General features: G+C 44.7%; 1 protein-coding gene, 1 non-coding gene and 1 pseudogene across 2 annotated transcripts in view; all 3 read right to left on the bottom strand.

Annotated features, from left to right (window-relative positions):
• LOC144698562 (uncharacterized) overlaps positions 1-21,619 on the bottom strand; it is a 1,040,782-nt gene that overhangs the window by 17,993 nt on the left and 1,001,170 nt on the right. The window lies entirely within an intron of this gene.
• Positions 1-21,619, bottom strand: part of LOC144698055 (uncharacterized) — a 176,866-nt pseudogene that overhangs the window by 129,064 nt on the left and 26,183 nt on the right.
• trnan-guu (transfer RNA asparagine (anticodon GUU)) lies at positions 19,118-19,191 on the bottom strand. Its single transcript has one exon. It is a non-coding gene; the product is annotated as a tRNA-Asn (tRNA).

Below are 21,619 nucleotides of genomic sequence, written 5' to 3'. Positions count from 1 at the left end.
GGGCTCAGGTCGCTGACCTCCCTTCTGGCTGCACGATTACTCTCGGCGATGGCCGCCGACTAATGGCGGGAAATATTCCCACAATGCAATGCGTCCCAGAAACCGCTCTATCTAAAAGTTGTTAATTTCCTGACCGAAGGTCGGTTGCCGCAATCGGCAGGTGGCAACTATGGCGCCGGGAGAGTCAAGGAGGTGAAGAACTGCAGCAAAATACAGGAGGACGGTCACCCGCCATTATTACAGAACAATAAGCCGCGCATCTGCGCTTGCGCACCCACACCAGGGCCGGGACTAACAACTGTCCCGCATCCAGAATCACCGGGACCTGCAGCCTGGAACTGGGAGTGGGAGAAGCGGGAAGAATGAGGAGAAACAATATAATCCAACACTCACAACAACCTCCAAACCACCTCCATTCCCGGGATATTGAGACAGAGTTTAGAAACACTCACCAACACGACTCCAGTGAAACTTCCACGAGGAAAGGGGGAGCAGTGACTGTGCCTGCTCTGATATAGCCCCAGTCCTGTCACTCAAACCCCTCAACTCCGCCCAGTTCACAGCTCAACCTACCAGCTTGCAGCTTCCTGCACATTGACCCCGCCCGGCCCAGGTGTGGGACAGTCCAAGGTGAGTCCTTCGCGTAACCAGGACAGTGGGAGAGGGGTGACGTCCTGCCCTGTGCTGTGTCCCAAATGGTTCCATCCTCCCCTCCCCCAAGGCCCACTAAACACTGCATGCAGACGGCTGAAGGACCTTGGGGATCCTCACTGACCTGCACAGGTACATTATGCTGCTCCCCACCCCCGATACACTCTGTTAACAAGTTACTTTTCTTTTTTCTGCTGCTCCTTCGCGTAAACATCTTGTTTCATACAAGTTTTGTTTAAGACTTGTTCAATCTTGTTTAATTGCAGGGCTATGGGGCAAAGGCAGGGACGTGGCATTAGGTAAATTGTCCCTTCAGGGGCCTAATACAGACACGACTGGCTCCTTCTTTGCTGCAACCATTCTATGATTCTCTGACTTGTCCCTATCCCGCTGTTCCATTCAAAGTGATTCCCACCTTCTGCTTTTGTCCCTGACTCCCTGTTTAACCAAGTAATTCCTCCCCTTTCCCCTGCTCACCCTGTGCAGTGTGTGTATTAGACTTCCTCCGGACACCTCCCCCCACCACCATCCCGGCGCCATCCACCATCAGCAGATTTCTGCTTGTCTGGTTTTAGTTTATATTTACAGAATTGCAGGATTTAGCTTCAAACTCGCCTTAATTGAATCCAGTAAAGCTGAAAAATTTTGTCCCACACAACAGGATAAATTATTTTGTTTAAAGTCAGAGCGAAAAATGCAGTTACTGCCCTCAATTAAAGAAGCTCTTCATTTTATTCCGCACCAGACCAGCATCTAAAACAGTGAACATTATCCCCCAGACCCGAATATAAAACAGTGAACATTATCCCCCAGACCCGAATATAAAACAGTGAACATTATCCCACAGACCCGAATATAAAACAGTGAACATTATCCCCCAGACCCGAATATAAAACAGTGAACATTATCCCCCAGACCCGAATATAAAACAGTGAACATTTCCCCCAGACCCGAATATAAAACAGTAAACATTATCCCCCAGACCCGAATATAAAACAGTGAACATTATCCCCAGACCCGAATATAAAACAGTGAACATTATCCCACAGACCCGAATATAAAACAGTGAACATTATCCCCAGACCCGAATATAAAACAGTGAACATTATCCCCCAGACCCGAATATAAAACAGTGAACATTATCCCCCAGACCCGATTATAAAACAGTGAACATTATCCCCCAGACCCGAATTTAAAACAGTGAACATTATCCCCCCAGACCCGAATATAAAAGATACAAGTGTAAAAAGGTGCAGGAGCAGCGTAATCTGGGGCTTTATGTGCACAAATCATTGAAGATGGTGGGGTAGGCTGAGAAATTAGTGAATAAAGCATGTGGAATCCTGGGCTTTATGAGTACGGGAATAAAGTACAAAATCAACCAAGTCAAAATAAACCTGAATAAAACACTGGTTTGGACCCAACTGCAGTATTGTGTCCAATTCTGAGCTTTAGGAAGAATGTGAGAGTGTGGAGGAAAGATTCACGAGAGATTGGAACTTCGATTAGGCGAGGTGAAGTTGGTTTGTTATCCTTGGAAGGGGAAGCGTTCTCTTGCGTCTTTTCTGGACCCTCTGTCTTCACTTCCTTCCGAAATTGTAGCCATTCAGTGGCGGTGATGTTAAAAACTTTCTTTCATGGAATGTGGGCAGGGACAGCATTTGTTGCCCTTGAAGCAAGTGCTTGCCACACCATTTCAGAGGATTATTAAGAGTAACCACATTTCGGTGTGGCTCTGGAGTCACATGTCAGACCAGGTAAGAACGGCAGATTTCCTTCCTGAAAGGACATTAGTGAACCAGGTGGGTTTTTATGACAATTGATAATGGCTGAATTGTTGCCCTTATTGAGACTCGCTTTCAATTCCAGATTTAATAATTGATTTTTAATCCCACCAGCTGCTGTGGTAGGATTTGAACCGCTGTCCCCAGAGCATCAAGCTGGTTTTCTGGATTATTAGTCCAGTAACATTCCCACTGTGGCACCGTCTCCCCCAATATATATTTTTAGCCAACAGTTGAGTATTTGTCAGTATTTTGTTCCATGTGGTTTCTATTCTGAGTTTCAGACAGTTTCTGTGCCAAGTGGACGAGATGTTTAAAGTTCATTCATTTGCCCCTTTTCCATCTCCAGGTCCGGGAAAGACACAGAGAATAATGTCCCCTCATTAAGTATCTATTGACGAGACTGAGATGGACAATTCCCACTCCCCATCTTTCCGGTGGTTAATGGATGTTCTGTTACATTCAGATTTCTCTATAACTTGATCACTAATTTTATTGAGTTTTTATATATTTATTTTCCCCGAGACCCAGACCCAGGGCAACGGCCGCCATCCTGTTTCAGCAGGGAGCAGGGCGCATGCGCGGCCTTCTTGTGGATGTAACAGTGAGTGAGTCCATGGGACATTTAAGTATTCAGGGTGAGAGGTGCTGATCCTCAACCACTGGCGATACTTCAGCCCCACAATCCTAATCTCTGGCTGCCCAGTGTAAAGGGTGGGGGTCGGGGTGGTGGGTTTGTTAAATCAGAGAATCTTCTCCTGTAACTGTTCATGGGCCTGTTTAACACAGGGATTTCTAAATCCAGGATGGGTCTGGTCACACTGGCTGCCGACCTCTCTTCCATGGTCTTGTCCATGCCCGGGTGTCCCTGGTGAGGGAACATGTGGTGTGCACTGGTACGCTTGATACTTCCCACAACCGGTGGGCACCTCAGGATACAGAGTGTCTCATAGATACTGGAAACAACATCTTGGTTGAGTTAGGAAGGTTCCCTTTGCTTTTGTTGGGACTTTGTTGCTGATTTGAGCTTCTTTCAGTTTGATTGAACCACATGTTTGGGTGAATAATGTACCAAAGAAACTCGAATTTTCTGCTTTGAATTTCTATCCTGTACATACAGTGAATATTTTTGTAAACTGCTTTTACAGGGTACAAGTGGGAGATAATTTGCAGATCGGAAACTCAAACCAAACATCACATCAAGATCTGACAGTGTCACTCGATTCGGCAGGAAACATAGAAAATAGGAGCAGGAGTAGGCCATTCGGCCCTTCGAGCCTGCTCCACCATTCATTATGATCATGGCTGATCATCCAACTCAATAACCTGCTCCCGCTTTCTCCCCATATCCTTTGATCCCTTCCGCTCCAAGAGCTATTTGTAACTCCTTCTTGAAAACATTCAAGGTTTTGGCCTCAACTACTTCCTGTGGTAGCGAATTCCATAGGCTCACCACTCTCTGGGTGAAGAAACTTCTCCTCATCTCAGTCCTAAATGATCTACCCCATATCCTCAGACTGTGACCCCTGGAACTGGACTCCCCCACCATCGGGAACATCCTTCCTGCATCTCCCCTGCCTAGTCCTGTGAGAATTTTATAGATTTCTATGAGATCCCGCCTCATTCTCCTGCACTCCAGCGAATTTAATCCTAACTAACTCCATCTCTCCTCTTATGTCAGTCCTGCCATCCCAGGAATCAGTCTGGTAAACCTTCGCTGCACTCTCCCTATAGCAAGAACATCCTACCTCAGATAAGGAGACTAAAACTGCACACAATATTCCAGGTATGGTCTCACCAAGGCCCCGTATAATTGCAGCAAGACATCCCTGCTCCTGTGCTTGAATGCTTTCGCTATGAAGGCCAACATACCATTTGCCTTCTTTACTGCCTGCTGCACCTGTATGCTTACTTTCAGCAATTGCTGTACGAGGTCACCCACGTCTCGTTGCACATTCCCCTCTCTCAATTTATAGCCATTCAGATAATAATATTCCTTCTTGTTTTTGCTACCAAAGTGGATAACCTCACATTTATCCAAATTATACTGCATCTGCCATGCATTTGCCTACTCACTCAGCTTGTCCAAATCACGCTGAAGCATCTCTGCATCCTCCTCACCGCTCACCCTCCCACCTAGCTTTGTGTCATCTGCAAATTTGGAGATATTACATTTAATTCCCTCATCTAAATCATTGATATATATTGTGAAAAACTGGAGTCCCAGTACCTATCCCTGCGCTACCCCACTAGTCACTGCCTGCCTGCCATTTGTAAAAAGACCCATTTATTCCTACTCTTTGTTTCCTGCCTGCCAACCAGTTTTCTATACCTCTCAATACACTACCTCCAATCCTATGTGCTCTAATTTTACACGCTGATCTCTTATGTGGGACTTTTTTGAAAGCCTTCTGAAAGTCCAAGTAAACCACATCCACTGGTTCCCCCTCATCAACTCCAGTAGTTTCATCCTCGAAACATTCCAGTAAATTTGTCAAGCATGATTTCCCTTTCATAAATCCACGCTGACTCTGTGCCATTCTGCCACTTTATTTTTCGAAGTGCTCAGCTATTACATCTTTTATAATGGACTCTAGAATTTTCCGCACGACTGACGTCAGGCTGACTGGTCTATAATTCTAGACGTTGGACCTGAATATCATTGATCTTTGACTGTGGAAGGAGAAATATTTGTCTTTTCTGTCTGTGGGAAAAGATTTCAAACGTCAGTGTGACTGGGAAAGCACCGAGACAGACACGCCTGAGTGAGAGTGCTCCAGTGAACTGACTGTGGAAAGAGCTTTAACCTGTTACACCATCTGAAAAAAAATCTCACCATTCACAGCGGGGAGAAACTGTACAAGTGTTCTGTGTGTGGACAAGGATTCAACTGATCATCGAACATGGAGAGACACGGGGACACTGACACCATGGAGAGACCGTGGAAATGTGGGGACTGTGGGTTAGGATTCAGATCCCCATCTGTGCTGGAAACTCATCGGCGCACTCACACTGGGGAGAGGCCGTTCATCTGCTCCGAGTGTGGGAAGGGGTTCACTCTACTAACACACCTCACTTCACATCAACTTGTTCACTCTGACATGAGACCTTTTGAATGTTGCGACTATGAGAAGAGCTTTAAAAGCAAAAGGAATCAGCTGATACACCAGCGAATTCACACTGGGAAAAGGCCATTCACCTGCTCTAACTGTGGGAAGGGATTCACTCAGATAAGTACCCTCACTTCACATCAACTTGTGCACTCTGACAAGAGGACTTTTAAATGTTCTGACTGTGAAAAGTGCTTCAAAAGCAGAAAGATTCTGCTGACACACCAGCAAGTTCACACTGGGCAGAAACCATTCAACTGCTCCAAATGTGGGAAGAGATTCACTCAACTAACCCGGTTCACATCACAACAACGTGTTCACTCTGAAAAGAAACCTTTTAAACGTTCCGACTGTGTGAAAAGCTATAAAAGCAAAATGGATCTGCTGACGCGCCAGCGAGTTCATACTGGAGAGAGGCCTTTCACTTGCTCCATGTGTGCGAAGGGATTCATTCTTCCATCTCTCCAGCTGACACATCAGCGAGTTCACCCTGGAGAAAGTCCATTCACCTGCTCCGTGTGTGGGAAGGGATTCAGTCATTCATCCACCCTGCAGACAAACCAATGTATTCACAAGTGACTCCCGGGGTTGGATTCTGCTGTTATTGTAGCTGCAAATCACATCCAGGACTGAACCATGCTCTTTCCGACAGTTGGGGTTTGTTTCTGCTGATGTTAATAATCCCTGTCACTGGGCTGGAGTTTAATATCCTGGATAAAGGTTAAATCAATCAGCTTTGTGTCAAACATTGTCGACATATTAGTCGAGGCATTGAATGCAAGAGCAAGGACGTCATGATGGAGCAGTATAAAGAATTAGTTAGGCCACATTTGATGTACTCTGCGCAGTTCTGTTTGCCGCACTATAGGAAGGATGTGATTGCACTGGAGAGGGTGCAGAGGAGATTCACTCAGGATGTTGCCTGGGCTGAAGAGTTTCAGCTATGAAGAGAGATTAGATAGGCTGGGGTTGTTTTCCTTGGAGCAGAGAAGGCTGAGGGATTACCTGATAGAGGTGTACAAAATTATGAGGGGCATAGATAGGGTGGATAGGAAGACATTTTTCTCTTTAGTGGAGTGGTCAATACTCAGGGGGGCATAGATTTAAGTTAAGGGGCAGAAGGTTTAGAGGCGATTTGAGGATTTTCTTTTCACCCAGAAGGTGGGGTCTATCTGGAACCTGCCGGTGAAGCCTACATCCCATGAATGAATTTTAAAAGAAAGACAACGCTTTCATCCCAGAAATCAACTGAGTGAACCTTCCCTGAAATGCTTCTAATACAACTCTATCCATCCTCAAGATTACCCATAACTATGTTATCATAAGGTGCGAATGGTATGAGCTGGAACTTGGTCTTTTTTATTTTTCAATCCATTTGCTAACAGAATCTCCCCCTCCCATCCCCAGATTCAGACAATGATTAACTGAGACTCAGTCTCTAATGGTGGCCTTAAAAGTGGATAAATCCCCAGGCCCAGGTGAAATGTGGGACTCAGTGCCTGAGGGAGTGGTAGAGGCAGGAACCCTCACAACAGTTAAGAAGTATTTAGATGAACACTTGAAACACCACAGCTTACAGGGCTACGGGCCAAGTGGTGGAAGATGGATGAGAGTAGATGGGCTTTGATGATGACCGCTGCAGGAATTCACCAAGGCTCCTTCGAACGCACCATCCAAACCCATGATCACTACCATCTAGAAGGATAAGGGCAGCAGATAGATGGGAACACAACCACCTGGAAATTCCCCTCCAAGTCACTCATCATCCTGAAATGGAAATATATTGCCATTCCTTCATTGTCGTTGGTTCAAAATCCTAGAAGTCCCTTCCTAACAGCATTGTGGGTGTACCTACACCACATGGACTGCAGTGGTTCAAGAAGGCAGCTCATCACCACCTTCTCAAGTGGAACTAGCGGTGGGCAATAAATGCTGGCCCAGCCAGCGAAGCCCATATCCCATGAATGAAGAAGAAAAAACAGGGCATGAGAGATTATTGTGGCCAGTAGAATGAAACAACGTTTTAAATTATCAATACAGTAAGACCTATTCCAGATAAAAATTGTCTCTCAAACATTCAGGAAAGAATTAAACACATTGAACATATCAAAGTGAGTCAAATTAATTTGAAGAAGGAAATGGAATCTGGATTTAGAAAATATCCACGAAGAGGATGTAGGTTAACAGAGAGCTGAAGAATCTTTAAAGTCTGTGCATAAACTTTTGTTTGAACCAGATGTAATTACAACATGTCAATAATTTAGAATTGTGTAGGATGATCAGCAGATGGGGAGGATGAACCTAAGTCGATAGTTATCACATTTTAGCGGAAAAGTTTTGATATTTATTCTTGGTGGCAGCTGAAGTGTTTGTGTTGCTGATTCTGATCATTCTAGTAGCTTTAGTATGTTATCTACAGTTTGTCATCAAGAAATTAGGAAAACAAGCTTGTAGCTTAGAAATAGTGAGGTTAGTCAGAAATCAGTTGTGAGAAGTCAGAAAGGATAGTCCCTTCTCAAGGTGGAGAGATCTGTGAGAAATAACTATCTAATTAACCTTATAAAATCTTCATAAATTTAATGAACATTACAGAAATAGTTCTCTCTCTCTCTCTTCCTTGTATAGGAAGAAATATTCCTGGGTTGATAAACATAGGACAACGTACCCTTATGATAACTCATCGGGATGGTCTCAGTAGTTATGGGATAGAATTTGTAGTGGTGATTGAAGACAATGGCTTTTGTCTTCAATTTTTAATTGTCGGAAATTTCTGCTCATCCAGTACTGGATGTGGGATAAGCAGTTTGATAATTTAGTAACAGTGGAGGAATGGAGAGGGATGGTGGTGAGGTAGAGCTGGGGGTTGTCAGTGTACATGTGTAAACTAACACGGTGCTTTTGGATGACGTCACCTAGTCGTAGCATGGAGATGGGAAATAGGAGGGGGCAAAGATAGATACTGCTTTTAGGATGGGTCAGGATGGTGGATTAAAAGGTGAGAGGGACATTACCAGAAGAGAGAGACAAATCTGTGAATAATATCAGCTAACATGGAGAAGTTGGGTGATCAGTAGATCAGTGAGAGTGGGGTCAGTACAGCAGAAAGTGAGTCTCATGGACAAGATGAGCACTGAGAGGGCATGAGGGGAGATGGGAGAGAAACTGGAGAAAATGTGGGTTCAGGGTTCAGACAGTTTGTCCCGGTGGGCTAGTGGAAGGGAGGGAAGCATCAGAGGCAGCTGATTGGATTTTCTCAATCTTAGTGACAAAGAAGCTCCATGGGCAGAATTTTACCCTTGGCGTGCAGGCTTGGCGGGGGCGAGTGGGGCAGTCGGGAAGCTGACCACTGCCTGAAATCAGGCCCGGAAGGCAATTTCATGCTGGGGGCCAATTAAGGCCTGCACTGCGTGAAACGTGAGCAGCAGTGCTCAGCCCTGCCTGTGCGGGCAGGGGGAGGAGTGCGAGCTGGGCGAGTGTGGCCTTTGTGCATGCACGCGAGAGCGAGCTACATAATCTCCCTGAGGCAGAGAGCTGTCTCAGGGAGATGGATTGACTTGAAAAAATATAGACATAAATATTTTTTACAGGTTATGAAACATGTCCCCTCATGTCACTCTGTCACATGAGCAGGAAGATGTTCTGAATTAATAAGATAAAAGCAAAATACTGCAGAGCAGTACTGCTTCAAGGTAGGCATTCCTGGAAGAGAGTGGCAGTGAATTAAATAAGATAAAAGCAAAATACTTTTGCAAAAAAGCAAAACTCTGTTTTTCTCTCCAGAGATGCTGTCAGACCTGCTAAGTTTTTCCAGCATTTTCCGTTTTTGTTTCATGCTTTTAATTCAAGTGTAAAATTTGATTTGCTTCAGGTGACCTCGTCTCGCCCGTGGATGAGGTTTCCTGAAAAAGGTAAAGGCCGCTTGGCCTTTTCGCCCGCCCGCCAACCATTAGGTTCGATGGGCAGCGTAAATTTGAATTTAATTAACTTCTTAGTGGCCTTACAGGTTTCTTAATTGTTCGTGAAATATTGCGGGACTGCGCGATGACGGCGGGACTCTCGCCCACCGAGCGTAATTTTCTGCCCCATGAGCTCCTCACACTTGTTGTTGGTGAGGATGGAGGAGACGGGGGTGAGGAAGACCCCTTCAAAGGGAGCTAACTTGTGTCTGAGAGATTAAAAACACTTGACACATGGTGAGTTTAACACAAAGATGATTTATTTGACTTTTATCCAGGATATTACTCCCAATAACTGACCTGGAGTTTATTAACATCAGCAGAAAGAGACCCCCATGAACATGGTTCAGTCTTGGACGTAATTTCACAGCAAACTCCAATCACTGCAGTTACTTGTGAACTTGCTGGTGTCTCAGCAGATGGTATAAGCGAGTGAATCCCTTCCCACACCTGGAACATGTGAACGGCCTCTCCCCAGTGTGAACCCGCTGGTGTGTCAGCAGATGGGATGAAAGAGTGAATCCTTTCCCACACATGGAGCAGATGAACGGCCTCTCTCCAGTGTGAACCCACTGGTGTCTCAGCAGATGGGATGACTGAGTGAATCCCTTCTCACACACAGAGCAGGTGAATGGTCTCTCCCCAGTGTGAACTCGCTGGTGTGTTAGCAGGCTGGATGACTGAGTGAATCCCTTCCCACACTTGGAGCAGGTGAAAGGTCTCTCCCCAGTGTGAATTCGCTGGTGTTCAGTGAGTTGAGATGATCGCCTGAACCCAGTCCCACAGTGAGAGCACCTGAACGGTCTCTCGTCAGTGTGAACACGTTGATGGAGCATGAGTTCACCAGAACCTTTATAGCATTTCCCACAGTCTGGGCATTTAAAAGGTCTCTCGTCAGAGTGAACACGTTGATGGGACATCAGATTCCCAGGACTTTTATAGCATTTCCCACAGTATGGACATTGAAAAGGCCTCTCCCCAGTGTGAACTCGCTGGTGTACAGTGAGTTCAGATGATCGTCTGAACCCAGTCCCACAGTGAGAGCACCTGAATGGTCTCTCGTCAGTGTGAACACAGTGATGACGCATCAGTTCCTCAGAACTTTTAGAGCACTTCCCACAGTCTGAGCATTTATAAGGCCTCTTATCAGTGTGAACTCGCTGGTGTGTCTTCAGGCTGGATGACTGACTGTATCCCTTACCACACTCAGAGCAGGTGAATGGCCTCTCCCCAGTGTGACTGCGTCGATGAGTTTCCAGCTCAGATGGGTATCTGAATCCCTTCCCACAATCCCCACATTTCTGTGGTTTCTCCCCATTGTGAACGGTGCCTTTTCCTTCCATGTTCAAAATCCGATGATATTCAGGTTACGATAAATTGTGCAACTCCGTCAGATCCTGATGTGATGTTTGGTTTCAGTTTCCCGACTGAAAATTCTCCCCTTCTAATACCTTGTGAAATTGATTTAAAACAGAAAAAAGGGAGTGAGAAAGAACCCACAAAAACACAAAGGCAGGTTGTGAACTGGAGCTGAATGAATCTGGGAATTTGTGGGGCCGGCACGAGGAAAAAGTGACCATGAAAAGTGCTGGATTGTCATAAATGCCCAAGTGGTTCACTAATGTCCTTCAGGGAAGGGAACCTGCCACCCGGTCTGGGCCTACACAAGACTCTGGCCTAACAGGATGCAGAGGGAGAGGGAGGTGGGAGAGGTAGAGGTGAAGGGATATCTGCAACACAAGAAGAACTTTGACAAAAACAAAAAACTACTGCGGATGCTGGAAATCCAAAACAAAAACAGAATTACCAGGAAAAACTCAGCAGGTCTGGCAGCATCGGCAGAGAAGAAAAGAGTTGACGTTTCGAGTCCTCACGACCCTTTAGCAGAACTGAGTAAAGTTAGGAGAGGGGTGAAATATAAGCTGGGGTTGGTGGGGGGTGGGGGGGTGGTGTGGGTGGGGGGGCGGGGGGGGGTGGGGAGAAGATGGGGGGCTGGTGGTTGTAGGGACAAGCAAGCAGTGATAGGAGCAGATAATCAAAAAGTGTCACAGACAAAAGGAACAAAGAGCTGTTAAAGGTGGTGATATTATCTAAGAGAATGTGCTAATTAAGAATGAATGGCAGGACACTCAAGGTACAGCTCTAGTGGGGGTGGGGTGGAAAGACTGACAGGCTGACTGATAAATAACAATAAATAAGATAAGCAAAATAAATAAAATAAGAATAAGAAAAAATGCGCTAAGTAACTGATTTCCTGGTGGTAATTTAACCTGGAATCACCATGGGTGATATTAATAATTAACACATTCCCATGACATCTCAGTTTACCAATGCCTGTCCCAATCCATGTGAATGATAAATGGGTTCTCACAATAGTGGGAGGTTAATTTATTAGTGAAGCTTCATCTACTGTACCCAATATTTCATGCTGCCATTTATCCATTGATGCGTTTTTGACATCCAAAAGTTTCAGAAATATTACCAAACAGAAACAGACTGTAACCTCCAACAAGTCGATGTTTAGATTCCCCAACAGAATTAGTCCTAATCTCACAGACCCGCTCTTCCGCCAGACTCCTTCTCCCCTTGTCATCCTATCACTTCTTTAACATGTTCTTCTATGTTGCCCTGGTCTCTGCTTCAATCATTGACTCTGCTAATACATTTCATAGCCTCCATGGAGAAAACAACTCATCCAGCTCAGGAATAGAGCCCAAATGTTCAAGTATCTCTTCCTGGCTGTACTTCCACACACGAGGCAGAATGCCACTGACTGAGCTGGATCCTTTCTGTCCACTCAGCTCCAATCCCACCGTGTGGAGCTGAACAACAACAATTTTCACTGATTGACATTTAATCCAATAAAACACCGCAAAGCACTTCACAGGAGCATTCCCAAAGTTTGATCGTGACCCACCCAGAAGGAGATATTAGGATGGGTGGACAGGAACGTGGTAAAAAGGGTAAGTTTTAAGGAGCATCTTAAAGCAGTGGAGAGAGAGTGGACAGAGGTGGAGAGTTTGAGGGAGTGAATTCTGTCACTTGGAGCCTTGGCAGCTGAAAGTGAATGAAAGATGAAAGTGAGATGAATTTTATGCCGAGAGCTTAATAGTGAATTGACTCTAACTTTCTGAAATGGTTTGATCCATTTTTCAGAACTGAGTCAAATTGCGGAGTCACAGGAAAGTACAGCAAAGGAGGAGATGGATTGACCCACTGTGTCTGCAAGAGCTGTGCAACCAGTCCCACATCTGCACCCTTTCCCCACACAGAAGGCTGCTTGACCCACTGTGTCTGCAAGGGCAGTGCAACCAGTCCCACATCCGCACCCTTTCCACACAATGCTGCATATTTTCCTCCTTCTCGTCTTCCCTTTTCAAGGCTGAAATTCATTCTGTTTGCATCATCCTATTAGGCAGTGATTTCCAATAAATCAATTTCAGTTTTAAATAAAACACCTTATTGCCTCTGGTCCTTCTGATACTCATCTTAAATCGGTGCCATCTGGTTATTGACCCTTCATCCATTTGAAGCAGTTTCTCTTTAATTTCTGTGTTTGAACCTTTCATGATTTTAATCAGCGCAATCACAATGCCTGTTTTTCCTTCTCACCTTTAAGAAGAACAACCTTAGATTCTTCGGTCGATGTACAAAACTGTACTTCCTCATTTCTGAATTTGAACGTGGGTTTGTATCATCACAACCACATTTTCTTCATATCCCATTTGAGAAAAAAAACAAGATATTTTTTAGCTGAAGAGTTAATGGATAACAGCAGCATTGGTAAATTTTAGGGAATATTTTCTGGTAGTGAAAGAACGCATAAAAAAGCCTGGAACTTTGTGGCAGCCAATAACCAAGGGTGTAAAAAGAGAAATATTTGGCTGTTCTCGATCTACCGACCTCTCATACAATTGTTACATGTAGTAACTAATTACGCCACAGGAACATGTGCCAAGGTGAGTTGCAAGATACCCTAAAGCTGGTATCAACAAGTTGAAGATTCAGATTGTTGCCACAATAATTGCAGTTGTCCTCATTCCGTTTCTGTTACTGATGGACAGCGATAAGATTCAAGGCACAAGGAATAAACTGACTAACGGGATGATGCTGCGAGGCTAAATGTGGGTGGTAAAAGGATAAGTTTTTCTGCTTGATGTTCAAACCGGCAGAAGTATCACTCCTGATCAAACAATCACAGCCGCTATTTCAAAGCAGCATGCCAAACCGAGAAGTGCAACTTCCTATAAATTTATATTTCCCAACAGCATGGTTGTTTCTTCACGCTCATTCTGCCATTTTATAATCCAATCCAGCGATATATATTTTCTTACCTTGTATCCTGTTCATTTGAAGTCAAGACATAGAGTAAATTCAGTGTGCTTTCTTGTCATTTCTCGAATGAGATTTTGGAACCAGGCTAGTTGAAGGACACTTTTATCGGTGCCAGTCCTTCACTGTCTCTCACTGTTTAAACAGGCACTGTTATCATCAGCCTGTTATGTACCTTACATACGAAAATAAGAACTAGGAGCAGGAGTAGGCAATTCAGCCCCTCGAGCCTGCCCCGCCATTAAATACGATCATGCCTGATCTCATTTCGGCCTCAACTCCAATTTCCCGCCCTCTCCCAATAACCTTTCAACCTGTTGCTAATTAAAAATCTGTCTACCTCCTCAAATTTATTCAGCGTCCCGGCATCTATTGCACTCTGAGGTAGTGAATTCCACAGATTCACGACCCTTTGAGAAAAGTAATTCCTCCTCATCTCTGATTTAAATCTACCATCCCTTTGCCTAAAACTATGGCCTCTCGTTCTAGAATGCCCCAAAAGGAGAAACATCCACTCCACGTCTACTTTGTCTATCCCCTATAGCATCTTATATACCTCAATTAGATCTTCTCTCATCAGTGATGAATTTCTGCCGTGTGTCCCCTTGTCAGTTTCACAGGAGATGCAGTGATGAGGTTGGTGGGTTTTGGAAATTGAAAGTTGTACATGAGCAGCTTGAACAGCAGATCGAACAAGTGCCAGCTCAGATTGACAGAATCAATATAAATTGCTGTGAGGAAAAAGGTGGGATAATGGAATTCGTTAAGTTGCCCTCCCACAGAGCCGGCACGGACAAGATGGGCCCAATGTACTCCTTCTATGCTGTAGGCATCTATGATTTTATACTAACAACATCATCCTGTGTATAGGGCCAGTGATCATGGCCGAGTGGTTAAGGCGATGGAGCCCAAATCCATTGGGGTTTCCCACTTCTCATTATTCCTGGTTTTAACTCTGTGTCTACAGAGTTAATTATCGGTTACATTGAATCAAATTGATCCAAACGCTCGGGAGTTTTCCAATTTCTGTTCATTCACGAAATTTGCAGTTGGAAATGGAACAAAAACGGAGCCAGGTTGGTGTGATGCTTGCTTTCTGGGTGTTTGTCTCTCCATAGAGACAAACCCTTGTCCTCTGTCACTCTCTGTGTATATGTCTGTGTGTGTTCCTCTGTGTGTGTCAATGTGTTTCATCACCTCATTTTTACCATCCAAACATTATTCACCTTAGTTCTGCGGCTTCATATTAAGATGGTCCAGATGGAAAAATAACAGAGCTGTTTTCAAAGATGCAAGAGGATATTTCTTTCTGTTTATTTTTGAGTGGAGAATGTTCAGCTACTAAATGCTGCATGTTACAAAGCGGAGGATGATTGAAGATTTCACATGATCTTATTAAGTAGCTGAGAATGTTCGAGGGGCCGAATGGCCTATTGCTGATCATAGGTTTGTATATTCTAATTCAGTGCCAATGCCTGTCAAGGTGATGGTTGTTTCTGCTCTGACTGTGGTTGAGTGGCCGAATGGACTGAGGTGCTGGTCGAGGTTCCTGTGATTTGGGCTCTACTCCCGCGGTTGTTAAACTTTCCGGTGGTTTGTTTTTGAGACGCTTCTAAAAAATCCTCTGCGCGGCCAAGGAACGGCTGATCTGTGTTGCATTTTGGTTTGGAGAATGGTGAGAGTCAGTCTAAGTTGGGTTAATGGCACAGACTGAAAGTCTTTTTTCTCTGTTACTCCCTGTATCCGTTCTATTATTTTATACAAACAACATATCAATTTCACTAAGCAGTTGTTGCCAACTGATTTTAACTGACGGTCTGCAGAATTAATTATCGGTTAGTTGGAATAAAAACTATCCAAATACCCCCGTGTTTCTTATTTATGTTATCAGCAAACATTCACTAAATTCGCAATTGGAAATGGAAGAGTAATTGACCACTCCTGATCAACCAATCACAACTGCTCTTTGACAGCAACACGCCAGGCCGAATGGCCTCTTTCTTTCCTGTAACTTTATATAACTTTATGTTCCCCAATGCCACGGATGCTCTTTCCCGGTTATTCTACCATATTATAACCCATCTATCGACATGTACTTTATTACCTTGTGTCCTGTCCTTCTGAAGTCAAGACCCGGAATGAATTCAGTGAGAAGTTTTCTTGTCATTTGCAGCAGGAGATTTGGAACCAGACCAGTTGAATGACAGTTTAAATGGTGCCAACCCTTCACTGCAGCTCATTGTGCTTTTGAGTGGAGATGATTTCTGTTTGTTACAAAGTGCAGGATGATCTGATTAACTAATGGAGCTGTCTCCAGATTCCGAATGGTCAATTCCTGCTCTGTTGCTTTTGTTCTATTTCAACACCAGTTAAGGAAATGATTAACAAACTTCAGCGATGTGGTAGCGTGGCCGAGTGGTCTAAGCCGCTGGATTAAGGCTCTAGTCTCACCGCTACCAAATATTTAGCAGCCCCAGATAGACAAACAGATATCACGTCACGTTGAGTGTGCGGTGTTGTATTCTGACAGGAAGAACGAGGAGACGAAAGAAATATTGGTAAAGGCGGGATGTGGAATTATAGTTGCTGAGTTGCTCTTCCAGAGGGTCGGCAAGTGAATGACCGTCTAATGTATCCGTCTCTGACTTTATACAAATAGCAATGATGTCAGAATCGGTCCTGTGTTCACGGCGGAGTGGATAAGGGGATGGGGCTGGAATCCTGTGGAGTCTCCTCACAGAGGTACAAATCCTACCGGCTCCAGTTCTTATCATTACTGATTTTGATAGTATGCCAGTGGAATTAATTATTGGATAAATGGCATCAAAAACAGACAAACACTCCCATGGTTTCTTCTTTCCGTTGGTCTATGTGTGTCAATGTGGTTCAGTACCCAAGGGAATGGACACATTTTTAACAGAACAAACTTTATTCACATTAGTTGTGCAACTTCAGATCAAAAACTATCAGGGTGAAAGGTACAAGAGGAACTTTTCTCGTTCTCTGTGTGCCCCATTACAACAACAGCTTATATTTAGATAGCGCCTTCAATGAAACCTCCAAAGATGGTTCACAGGGTCATTATCTAACAGAGCCTGACACTGACACACATAAGGAGATGTTAGGCCAGATGACCAAAAGCTTGGTCAAAGAGGAAGGTTTTAAGAAGAGTCTTAAAGGAGGAAAGTGAGGTAGAGGCGGAGAGGTTTAGGGAGGGAATTCCAGAGCCTCGTTAAATGAAACCACGGTCACCAATGATGGAGCGATTCTGATTCAGAATGTACAAGAGGCCAGAATTAAAGGAGCACAGGCATCTCAGAGGCTTGTGGGGTTCGAGGAGATCACAGAGATAGTGAGGGGCGAGAGGAAGGAGGGAATTGAACACAAGGATAAGAAATTTTGAAGTAGATAAATTATTTGACCGGGAGCCAATGTCGGTCAGCGAGCAGAGGGGTGAGAGGGGAATGGGACTTCCTGTGAGTGAAGACACGGGCAGCAGTTTTGGATGACCTCAATTTGCGGAGGGGAGAAAGTCCACTTACATTCCAGGACTGGCATTCTGCTGGATCAGCACTGCCCTGTTTCCAAGACCAATATTAATCCTTTTATAAGGTGCGGTTCCCAGAACTATACACAGTCCTCCAGGTGTGATCTAACCAGGGATTTTTATAGCTGTAGCAAAACTTTCCCTCTTTTCTATAACAGCCTCTGTCACAGGTTGTCTAGCACGGGGAGTTAGATTGTATATATTGACTGAGAAAAATGAGGAGATGCTTGGTCAGAATGAACTTCTTTCAAATATTCAATGTGATGTCAATTGCACAAATAAATATTTATTTTTATTTCGAAGACAACACATGAATCCCCAGTCCAACTCTCCGTGTCATTGAGTCAGGGAAGCTTTGTTAATTTTCACACACTGAGCATGGACACTGCAGAAGCTCCTGCACCTCCTTCAGCATTAGTTTTCTTAACTCAGAGTTTTCAAAAGGGGATTGGGTACTTATTTGAAATGGAAAAAAAACCTGCAGCTTTAAGAAGGAAGAGAATGATATTGGAACTAAGTGGATAGCTCTTTGAAGAAAGCACACACCCGATGGGTCGAATGGCCACCTGATGAGCTGTGTCAGTTTACAATTAGATCAATTTCTCTGCAGCATTCCAAAATGTCCCATCCCAGTTCTATTCCTGTAAAACAGGATCTTGCAGTGCAGCAGGTCTACACAGTTTGAAATTCAATACAAGTCCCTTTGACTTTTTCTCACAAATTGTTTCTGTGGTGTAGTGACCTAGCCAGCAATGCCCACGTCCCATAAATGAATAAAGAAACAAATAGTGATTATCACATTCGCTTCACATGTGCAAGGTCGCCAGCTCGAAAACTGGCAAAAATATTATCAAAACTGGATCATCTAATTATGAGAAGCTGCACAATTCCCGCTTGTTGGCAAATAATAGCCAAATACATTATCTCACAGCCATGTGACATTGGCACTTCCCCAGGCTTTGAATAAATTTCTCCAAAAGGCACGTTTATGAGAAAGAGACAATAAATGAGACGAATTGCAGTGAGATAGTTCACACATGTGTGAAGTGTTGAATGACCTGCTGATGTGCTTTGTCATTTTATGATTCTAATGTCAGGGCATTTTTTCTGCCGCATGGTTATGTTTTTCAGCTGAATTGTACTTCCACAAAACAGGGTTTGGAAGCGCAGTAAGACTGCACGGTTTGATATTCTAAGTCAGTCCCTGTGGTTCTGCCCATTGTTTCTGTAGTGCAGTGGTTATCTCAATGCAAGGGAAAAACATTATCTCCCAGTTGTGTGGAGAAGTTGTATCGCTCCCATTCCTGTTTGTTGTTGAATGTGAACTGAATGTTGGATCTTGCAGCCACATTAGATTCGCTCTTCACCATTTCTGAAGATAACATTCAGCAAAATAAGATGTTTCCACTGGCAGCGGGTGATTGGAGAGTGTGGGGCTGGAATATTGTTACTTTTTCCTGTCTCACTCACCGTGGAGCTAAGGAAGAGGCGATTAATTGATGTGTTTGTTTCAACCAATAGCCTCATAGATCTCTATTGATTTAGATGGGGGTACATGATCGTTCATATTCTTTGTTATATCTGAAATGAATATCCATAAACAGAGCTTGGTGTGGGAACTCAATGGGCGACAGTCGAGTTTTCAACGTGAGGGTGGGGGATTTTTTTGTGGTTTCAGGGCCCCAGAACAAAGCAGAGCGTTAATGAGTGATGATGGGGAGAAAACAGTGGCAGTTTCGTCCCTGGGTGGTCTCGAACCACCAACCTTTTAGTTAACAGCCGAACGCGCTGACCAATTGCGCCACAGAGACTTAATAAAAGTACCTGCGCTCTGTAAGGTATCCTAAAGCAATGGCTCAGCGAGTGAAAGCTTCAGATTGCTGAAAAGCAATGACAATTATTCCCTATCAGTTTTACTCTTCCCAAATAAAGGGTGGGACATTCATTGTGAATACATGGAAACAGTCTGATCCCACCCACTGCAGGCACATCCATGTCCCCAGGAACCTGCTCCCCTACAACTGTTGCCGTCTCCCTTCGAGCCTCTCGGTGTTTTTCTGTTACCAAGTATTATGATTGTCCCGAAGCCAATAATTCTAAAGGGGTTTCTCTGTTACACAGCGAGTGGTTAGGATCTGGAATGCACTACCTGAGAGTGTGGGGGAGGCAGATTCAATCACGGATTTCAAAGGAGAATTGGACAGAAAATGCAGGTCTCCGGGGAAAACGCGGGGAAATGCAGGTTAGTTAGTTTCCAGAAGAGTAAGAGATCTCCCTTTTCCGATGGAGTTAAGGAGATTTTTTTTCCTCAGTGGGTCATTAGCCTGTGGACTTATTTTCATCAGAGGTTTGGTCATTGAATTTACACAAAGCTGAATTAGACAGATTTTTTATAGACAAGGGGGTCGAAGGTTATGGGGGGCAGACAGGAAAGTGGAGTTGAGGCCACAACCAGATCAGCCATGACCTCAATGAATGGTGAAGCAGGGTCAAGGAGCTGAATGGCCTACTCCTGCCCCTGAGTCCTTTGTTCCTATGACCCGGGCTGAATGGCCTCCCCTTAGCTCTGATTCTCTGACACGATGAGGTGCTCGAGGTGCAAAATGGTCAATCCCTGCTCCTGTTTGTTATGTTCTAATTTGGAGCAGTTACCACCCAAGGCAATGGTTAGTTTACCTTTGATAGTGGGAGCGTGACCTGGAAACTCATCGACGCAGTCACACTGGGGAGAGACCGTTCACCTGCTCCGAGTGCGGGAAGGGATTTACTCAGTTATCCACCCTGCTGAGACAGCAGCGAGTTCACAACGGGGAGAGACCGTTCACCTGCTCCGAGTGTGAGAAGGGATTCACTCAGTTACACCACCTCCTGACACATCAACGAATTCACCATGGGGAGAGACCGTTCACCTGCTCCGAGTGTGGGAAGTGCTTCACTCAGTTACACCACCTCCTGACACATCAGCGAATTCACACTGGGGAGAGGCCTTTCAACTGCTCTGAGTGTGGGAAGGGATTCATCAGTGTATCTAACCTGCTGAGACACCAACAAACTCACACTGGGGAAATACCCTTCACCTGCTCAGAGTGTGGGAAGAGATTCACTCAGTTATCCAGCCTGCAGAGACACCAGCGAATACAAACTGGGGAGAGACCATTCAGCTGCTCCGAGTGTGGTAAGGGATTCATTGATCCATCCATCCTGCTGAAACACCAGCGGGTTCACACTGGAGAGAAAACTTTTAAATGTCCAGACTGCGGGAAGTGCTTTAAAAGTTCCGGGAACCTGATGTCCCATCAACGTGTTCACACTGACGAGAGACCGTTCAGGTGCTCTCACTGTGAGACTGGGTTCAGATGGTCATCTGACCTTACGGTACACCAGAGAATTCACACTGGGGAGAGGCCGTTCACCTGTACGGAGTGTGGGAAGGGATTCACTCGATCATCCAACCTGCTGAGGCACCAACGCGTTCACAAGTAACTACAGTGACTGGGATTTGCTGATAATTACATCCAGGACTAAACTATGTTCATTGGGGTCAGTTTCTGTTGATCTTCATAAACCCCAGCCCAGTTATAGGGGGCCATTTGTATTTTTGAAGTGCTGTGTGTTAAATACAATGTATTGAGTCTTTTTAGTACCTTTAACACGAGTTAGTTCCTTTTGAAGGACTCTGCCTCTCCCCTGTCTCCTCCATCCTCACCTCCAACAACAAGTGTGAGGAGCTCATGGAGCTTCTTTGTCACTAAGATTGAGACAATCCGATCAGCTGCCTCTGCTGCTTCCCTCCCTCCCACTAGCCCACCGGGACAAAGATCCACCCTCTCGGGACAGGGGTGAATTGCATAGAATTTGCCTCAGGAAGTGAATAAAATAGGTGCATTTCAGGGGGAAATGGATAGCTCTATGAGAAAAAGGGAATAGATGATTACATTGGTAGATTTAGCTGAGAAAAAATGGGAGGAGGCTCGAGTGGAGCGTAAACACCAGCATGATTGGGCTGAATGGCCTGGTTCTCTGCTGTATATCCCGTGACCTCCTGTGCAATCTAGTCTAAATCCATGGTATTATCTGTCTGGAAGCAGCATGGCATTAAACTGAAAACTAAAATCAAACTTTACCAGGCCATTGTCCTGACCACTCTCCTGTATGGAGCAGAATCCTGGGTCTGCTCTTGGAGCCACATTAAAGCTCTGGAACACTTCCAGCAAAGACACCCGACGTCCATCCTGAGAA

The sequence above is a fragment of the Cetorhinus maximus genome, chromosome 23 (assembly GCF_964194155.1).
Source record: "Cetorhinus maximus chromosome 23, sCetMax3.hap1.1, whole genome shotgun sequence".
NCBI classification, from domain to species: domain Eukaryota; kingdom Metazoa; phylum Chordata; class Chondrichthyes; order Lamniformes; family Cetorhinidae; genus Cetorhinus; species Cetorhinus maximus.
Note: the sequence above shows the minus strand (reverse complement) of the source record. Positions and strands in the feature narration are given on the sequence as shown.